Below are 8052 nucleotides of genomic sequence, written 5' to 3'. Positions count from 1 at the left end.
ACTTCCAGGTCGTTTTATCTGATTCCTCATTGTTCTCATTTTGGTTATGCAGGAAATGTCAATCACACTTATTTTGCCGATCTTATTAGTATTAATCAACTTTCTTCTTAATATATTCACTGTTTTAGCTTTCATATTTGCCAAAGCCATTGTAATATGGGTCTAACTATTCCCAGCTTGTGCCTCACACCGTCATGCTCCTGCCTCCCCCCTCTCTCTCCTCCCTCCCTCCTCTCTCTCTCCTCCCTCCCCTCTCTCTCTCCTCCCTCCCCTCTCTCTCTCTCCTCCCTCCCATCTCTCTCCTCCCTCCTCTCTCTCTCCTCCCTCCCCTCTCTCTCTCCTGCCTCCCCCCTCTCTCTCCTCCCTCCTCTCTCTCTCCTCCCTCCCCTCTCTCTCTCCTGCCTCCCCCCTCTCTCTCCTCCCTCCTGTCTCTCTCTCCTCCCTCCCCTCTCTCTCCTCCCTCCTGTCTCTCTCTCCTCCCTCCTCTCTCTCTCCTCCCTCCTCTCTCTCTCCTCCCTCCTCTCTCTCTCCTCCCTCCCCTCTCTCTCTCCTCCCTCCCCTCTCTCTCTCTCCTCCCTCCCCTCTCTCTCCTCCCTCCCCTCTCTCTCCTCCCTCCCCTCTCTCTCTCCTCCCTCCCCTCTCTCTCCTCCCTCCTCTCTCTCTCCTCCCTCCCCTCTCTCTCCTCCCTCCTCTCTCTCACCTCCCTCCTCTCTCTCTCCTCCCTCCTCTCTCTCTCCTCCCTCCCCTCTCTCTCTCTCCTCCCTCCCCTCTCTCTCTCCTCCCTCCTCTCTCTCTCCTCCCTCCCCTCTCTCTCTCCTGCCTCCCCCCTCTCTCTCCTCCCTCCTCTCTCTCTCCTCCCTCCCCTCTCTCTCCTCCCTCCTGTCTCTCTCCTCCCTCCCCTCTCTCTCCTCCCTCCTCTCTCTCTCCTCCCTCCCCTCTCTCTCTCCTCCCTCCCCTCTCTCTCTCCCCCCTCCCCTCTCTCTCTCCTCCCCCTGCTGGTTCGGTTATTCCCCTGAGCTCCCTCCTTTGAGGCGGTGCGGGGACACAGTCATCTGTACTTCCCTGTGGAGACGACTGAAAGGACTCAAACACACCCGGCTGCTGCACCTGAAAGCTCAGTCGACTGGAAAGAGTGTGGTGTTCCCCCCCCCCCACTGGAGCCCCCATACCGGAGCCTATTAGGAAGGCTTTGGGCTTTTAGAGAGTGGTCTCTGGGTGATGGTGAGATGCTTTTATCCACAGCAACTCGCAGTGAGAGTTCAGATCCATTAATACAGTGGGTTTGGATTCATATCCTACAGTGAGTTCAGATATTTGTACACACAGAATCAGATACGTGTATACAGTGTGTTCAGATACATATATACAGTGAGTTCAGATATATGTATACAGGGAGTTCAGATATATGTATACAATGAATACATGTAAACAGGGAGTTCAGGTCCATGTATAGAGTGAGTTCAGATACACGTCATTAAAGACCCTGATGGTAAGATTAGAGAGTTGTAAACTAACAGAGAGAGCTGAAGAGAGCCAGAATAACAATAAAATATCCCTATCCTCTCCTGCCCCATTTTGTCTTGAAAATAAACAACCCCCGCTCCAGTAGGTTAGGCCGACACCATCACAATCAGAGGACTGAGTTTACTGGTTCGAATATATCAAATCATTATTCTCAGTTAATGATATTTTCAATGGTACCAAAGGTATTTGTTAGTGAGATTGGATACATATATATTTCTTTGGCGTGGGCTGTCGGGAGTACAATCATGAGTAATAAATCGTAAGTGTACTCCTACGATGGTGGTTGGATATAAAGTGTGTGTGTGTGTGTGTGTGTGTGTGTGTGTGTGTGTGTGTGTGTGTGTGTGTGTGTGTGTGTGTGTGTGTGTGTGTGTGTGTGTGTGTGTGTGTGTGTGTGTGTGTGTGTGTGTGTGGTCATTCACACCTCTGGCACCAATCATATTTCATAATTGGTTGGCAGACTCTGGGAAATGGAACTAAACTGTTTCTAATTACTGTTCATTTGAGTCCCTTCCCCAGTGATATGGGTTGGGTGATGGCTTAAGAGAAGGATATTTGGTTTGTGTGGACCCATGAGAAGGATATTAGGATGGTGTTGGCTTATGAGAATGATATTTTGTCAGGATATGAGTTGTGAAATGATTGTGCAGTCGCCAACTTGACATTCAAATCAAGAGCTTTGTTATCTGTTGGCTGATGAGGGAACTTCAACACATCGGATTTTCAGCTGACAGTTTAGCGCTGATCTGTATCTTATGCAAATGATTCCTCATTAAAGAGATTAAACACACACACGCCCACATGGGCACACAAAGTTAAGTGATTTAAGAGGCGTGAAGATGATTTTGTACAGAGATCATATGCTCAAAAGTGCAACGTTTAAGTGATTAACTGACCAGATTAAGCTCAGTAATTTAGTAATTAACTGACATAATTAAGGTCAGTAATAAGTGATGAGTAAACGCAAAGCCCTTGGCACGTTAACTTTGTGGCATTGTGTCCGGATAAGAGTTGGTATGGTACGAAGCGTTTTAAAGGATGCTTTCGTTATCGGCTGGCGGGATCGATGTGGGACTCCACCTGTGTCTAATGCGTGTTCAGAAGTCAACTGCTTGTGTGGTGGGAGAGTTGACCCGGTGGTTAAACGTCGTCGAGCCGCTATCGATCAGTGGTGAGTCAGAGCGGGAACACAACCGGTGCGGAGCGGGGACGCGAGGGCGGGACATCAGGAGCCCTGCCCTGAGGGAGGTGAAACATCTTCCTGTTCCTTCTGGAGGATGAGTCAGTGAACCTCTCTGCTCCCTGATTGGCTGCGTCTGCTCACTGTCTCCACGGTGTCCTAGGGTCCCCGTGGAGGCCGCGGGCTCTTTGTTGTCGAGCATCGCTCTTCCTCTTCCTCCCTGACCGCTCTGACTTCATCCCCCTCCAGCCGACCGGATGCTACCACAGAATCTAATTCTCTCTCTCTCTCTCTCTCTCTCTCTCTCTCTCTCTCTCTCTCTCTCTCTCTCTCTCTCTCTCTCTCTCTCTCTCTCTCTCTCTCTCTCTCTCTCTCTCACACTTTTCTCTCCCTCTCTCTCGGTCCTCTGGTCTCAAAATGGCCGTGATCATGTTCCTCCCTCCTCTTCCTCCTCCTCCTCTTCCCTCCCTCGGTGGTCCACTCCCCGGGTGCCCGCCTTCCCTCGTCAGGGGGGGCTGGGGGGGGGTTACTCCGTCAGAGCCGGGCGCGGTGTCCCCGGGTGGTTCTACGGCAGCGAGCCGCTCCTCCGGCCGGCTCAGAGCAGCATAGCGGCGGTGGGAGCGGCGGGTTCTGCTCTTTGTGGTGTCAGACGTGCGGCGGCGGCGGCAGCGCTCGGGGCCCTGCTGGGTCTGAGGGCTGAAGGCTCATCCATTATTCAGCGGTCCTGGTTAAGGAGTGCTTCCTCCCGGTGTTTCCTCCCGGGGGCTGAAGGTAGCGGTCCTTCTAATCGAGTGCGGGCCGCTGCATTACCTGCCGCGCGTTCTGCTCGCGTCCGATCGATTCCCCCCCCCCCCCCCCCCCCCCCCCCCCCCCCCCCCCCCGCTCCGCCACGGCGCTAATGCTCGGTAATGTTTCCTCCGTGTGCTTTTCAAACCGCTTTCTTTCCCCCGCTGATGGATCTGAACGTAGAGGAGGGCGGGAGGAGAGAGGAGAGGCCGTCTGGCCGTCTGGCCGTCTGGCTGCCCGACTGCCTAAAGGTTGCTGGTTCGATCCCCGGCTCCTCTTTGGAGGTGTCCCTGAGCAAGGCATCAGCCCTAGCTGCTCCTGAGCAGCTGGGGTTGATGCCTTGCAGGCTGACACCCCCGTCGGTGTGTGAATGCGTGGGTGAACATGTGCATGAAGGAGTGAATGTCCTTACATTTACCAATTCATAAACTCGTTCATACACACGTTCACACACTGCGGTGTGTGAATGTGTGTATGTACGTTGTGAATGAATGGGTGTATAAACGAGTGTATGAACGGTTGAATTTGAGGTCATAGTTGTAAAGCAATTTGAGTGGCCATAGGTTCAAACCGTGCAGTTAATTTACCATCAAGGGAGGTCTGAGGGTTGGGAGATGACACCACTCCTAGGCTCAGGTTCGTAGCCAGACACGTCTGTAGGGCCTGCAGAGAATCCAAATCACATAGAAGTTTAGTTGTCCTTTCATTTTAAAGTTCCTCTGAATTTGTTCTGGACATGGATAAAGTTTGACGGCTTCCCCATTCATGGGAGCTGCTGCTATGGGCTAAAGGCATTAAGATTGGATTTAAAGCCTTTTGTGGTATTTAAGTACAGACTGTGTTGTGTTTTCCTGAAGAGAACCACACTCATAAAAGGGATTACTTGCAGAGAGATGCTTATTAGAAATGCATGACTGTGTTTTGCTAAAACAGCACTTTCTAGCTGTAAGCGCTTGTTAAGATGCCGCTGAAAAACGGGAAACAATATTTAGTTTTAATATTATTAGAACACAAGTTTCGCTATAAGAAGACTCTTTTGTTAGGTTCATAAACTCAATGTAAAGACGGTTTGTAGCGGGCCAATCTCATTCCACCAGCCCCCCTTCCTCCGGCCTCGTTCTTATAAGCGTATCACACACCGTAGTAAATCCGTAGTGTACCTTATTATGCAGCATCCTCATCTCCAGATGGCCATCGTAAATCCTGCCTCGAGACGCGTCGAACCCTGTAGTAGCTCCAGCGGAGCGGTCGTGTGTTCAGGTTCATTAAATCCCATCCAGACAGAGATTAATACGGGGGGGGGGGGGGGGGGGACGGACGACCACACCACCCCAGGGACCGGGGTTCAAACCCCGCCTCAGACGGGATGAACGTTATTAATCCCTAAAGGGAAACTGAATGCCGTCACCGTGCCCATGACGTAGACAGGTTCCATGACGGTTTGTTAGACATGGAGACGAGCGCACACACTCCTCCGAACCGGGGACAGAATGGGCGGCGTGTGGCTCAGAAGGTAGCGTGTTGGCTGGTAACCGGTAGGTTGCTAGTTCGATCCCCGGCTCTTCCCAGTGCCCCTGAGCGAGACAACCTCCCCCTCACTGCTCCAGATGAGCTGGCTGTTGCCTTGCGTTGCCGACAACGCCGTCGGCGTGTGAATGGGTGAATGTGAGGCAATATGGTAAAGCGCATTCACCCATACATACCGGCACGCTTCCACCGCCCAAGCAAGGAAAGGAGATGGTTTAAACCTGATACACACTCGGTAAACACGCTGTGTTTATTCAGCACTTTCCTACGAACCAGCAGCTGCCCGAACCAATGCACAGGGAGCGTCCCACTTTGAACGACTCACTGGGGCATTCAGACCGGGATGACGTCATGCTCGGATCGCTGCTGCTGCTGCTCCTCCTCCCGGCTCGCTCTCTCTCTCTCTCTCTCTCTCTCTCTCTCTCTCTCTCTCTCTCTCTCTCTCTCTCTCTCTCTCTCTCTCTCTCTCTCTCTCTCTCTCTCTCTCTCTCTCTCTCTCTCTCTCTCTCTCTCTCGGCGGGCCCTATGGATTAATATTTCATCCTGTGTACTCTTGTTTAACTCGGTCCCTGTGCACGGTGTTCTGTGCTGATTCACGGGACCACGTACCCGGCCCTTATTTATATCCCGGTGTGCTGATGCGTGGGAGGCGGGACCAGGGAGTGTGAGCGTGTTCTCTGATTGGCTGAATAACGTCTGTCCACCCTAGACTGCTAACTGGCCCCCGTTTTCTTTTTATGGCGTGACGTTGATTATCCATTACAAGCCGGATAAAATCTGCCCGTTAGTGACATCCCAGTCAGCCTACCAGTTGGTACAGTCCACTGGGAAGGCTGGTAGGCCGATCTACCCATAGTACGTCTGGGCTTTCTCTACTCATGACTTTCCATCGAGGACGGTTTGGGGAAGGGAAAGGGATCGGACCCTGCGATGGGACGGTGTCTAACTGGGATGTTTCCCACGGATGTTTCCTGATGGGAGAGAGTCCTGCCTGGCCTTTCTCCTCCACTTGCCATCGAGCACATAGTTCTCCCCTCAGTCCACTCATTAGCCTCCGTCATTCCACCTGTGTTCATTACTGGAGACCCCCAGCTGTTGTTACCTGCGCCCCTCTACCCCTGAAAAGCTGAACCCCTGAAACCCTCCAGGACCCGCTCTTATGATGAGGCACAGAAGGAAACGCGTGTTCAAATACACCGGGGTGTGCATATTGACTTAATGGATCTCAGTTCCCTCAATGATCATATCGTTTCTGTGTCTCCTTCAGATTAACGATGATTAATGACTTCCCCCACGTCGTGTTTCCTGGAGGTTATTTGTCTCGTTCGTGGGCAATGTTTAAAAGTATTTAATGCTTTCTTCCAGAGGGGCTGTGATGATTAAACAACACCGTCACAATTAACGACTCGACTAAAGCTAAAGCCTTGTGATGTGTGGGCGTGTCTGCGGAGGATGACGGCTGGTTTAAGAAGCAGCCTCACCTGGCCCGAGTCACACTGATTGGACTCTGGGGCTGCACACCTGTTGCTCGTTGAGTAATCAGTGTGCACAGGTTAAACTAGCCATCAGCACCCACACTGTGGGATACCTCCCGCATGGCAGCCCGTTGCAGCGCCTGCTGTGGTTCATTATACTCAAACTATCCAATTAAAGGGTTCCACCAACATCACCACCCTGCGTCTTGGTCTGGAGGAGCAGAACGGCTGCCTAGTAGCATGAGCGTTCTTCACTTCTACTCCTTACCAAAGGAAAGAAATCCACCTGCTGTTCGGTTAGTTCTGAAATAAGAGTAAGAGCCTGAGTTCTGTATCCACCAAACAAAAGCCCTCTTTGTGAGCGGATTGGATCCAGAGCGCATCCGTCTGACAGGTGAGTCGTTAAGGCGGCCTGAGAAACGCAGAGTACCTCAGCGTCTGAAGGGAAATGGGTCGCGGTGCTCGAGCATCGACTCCACACAGAGAGGGAGGGAGGGAGAGGGAGAGGGAGAGGGAGAGAGAGAGAGAGGCGACACCCTGTGTTCCTTCTTCTCTAATTGGTCCTTGGGAGGAGGTGTTGTAGCGAGGACGCACGGCGGGAACATAAACTACTCCAAGCTGCCAACGCTACGCCTCAGAGCAGCGCCGCAGGGGGGGTGGTAGTAGTGAGGCGGGTGGTGGAGGTGGTGGTGGTGGTAGTGCTCCTGGAGGAGGTGGTGGTGGTGGTGCTCCTGGAGGAGGTGGTGGTGGTAGGGGTGGTGCTGATGGGGGTGGTGCCGTGTTCCCTGAGCCGTGTTGTAAGAACAACTCCTCATCGTCTGAAGTGATGAATGTGTGTAGTCGTGTTCGGTCTGACCGGGTGAGGAGGAGAGATGCTATACGGGTGACGGTGACTGTGGGAGGCGAAAACAAGAGGTGAACACGTTCTGTGATCTAGTTCCTGAGTATGGGATGAATCGGGCCCTGTGTGGATGGTTGGATCGTTTTTTTTACCAGAAGTGAACGTGTTCAAGTCCCGCCGCACTCGTCGGTGTTTGTTTGCTCGTGGTGACGAATCAGCAGGCCCTCTGAGCAGGACCATCGACGAGACCTTCGGAAAACGCTCCTTCACACGTCGACAGCGCGCTGAGTCAGCCGCCTCCGCGACCCCACAGGCTCACCAGGGGCCCCTGGTGGCCCCCGGCCCTCCGGTTGGGAACCCAGAGAGGGCGGCTCTGAGAGCGGCTCTGAGAGCGGCTGACTCAGCGCGACGGAGCGGCCTCCCTTAGGTCCTCACCAGCTGACCTTCTGTCTCCAAGAGCTGATCCCCCCCAGAGATGTGTTCGGCCGATGGCTGTCGTCTCCTGCATCTTAATGGTTCTCCTACCCCCCACACCCCACCCCTCGCCTTCCCTCAAGACCATGGTAACAGCCAATCAGGGAAGGCTCTTTGGAGGAGGTAGGATGTGATGGATTCCTACGCCGAGGAATATCTGTAAGGAGAAAGGGGGGGTGGTTTCGTCGATGCTAGCGCTACGCTAGCATCGATAGCTACAGCACTACGCTAGCATCGATAGCTAC

General features: G+C 52.9%; 1 protein-coding gene across 2 annotated transcripts in view; it reads left to right on the top strand.

Moving 5' to 3' along the window:
• rab6ba (RAB6B, member RAS oncogene family a) overlaps positions 1-8052 on the top strand; it is a 38922-nt gene that overhangs the window by 5730 nt on the left and 25140 nt on the right. Inside the window, exon 1 of one of the 2 annotated variants that reach the window (XM_030372238.1) lies at positions 6638-6886. The exons of the other annotated variant lie outside the window; for it this stretch is intronic. The gene's annotated coding sequence lies outside the window, so the exon portion shown is untranslated. Of the gene's footprint in view, positions 1-6637; positions 6887-8052 lie in introns of those variants that run through there. 2 annotated transcript variants of the gene reach the window in all.

The sequence above is a fragment of the Gadus morhua genome, chromosome 12 (genome assembly GCF_902167405.1).
Source record: "Gadus morhua chromosome 12, gadMor3.0, whole genome shotgun sequence".
Lineage (NCBI taxonomy): Eukaryota > Metazoa > Chordata > Actinopteri > Gadiformes > Gadidae > Gadus > Gadus morhua.
The sequence above is the reverse complement of the archived record's forward strand: the minus strand, read 5'-3'. Positions and strand labels throughout refer to the sequence as shown.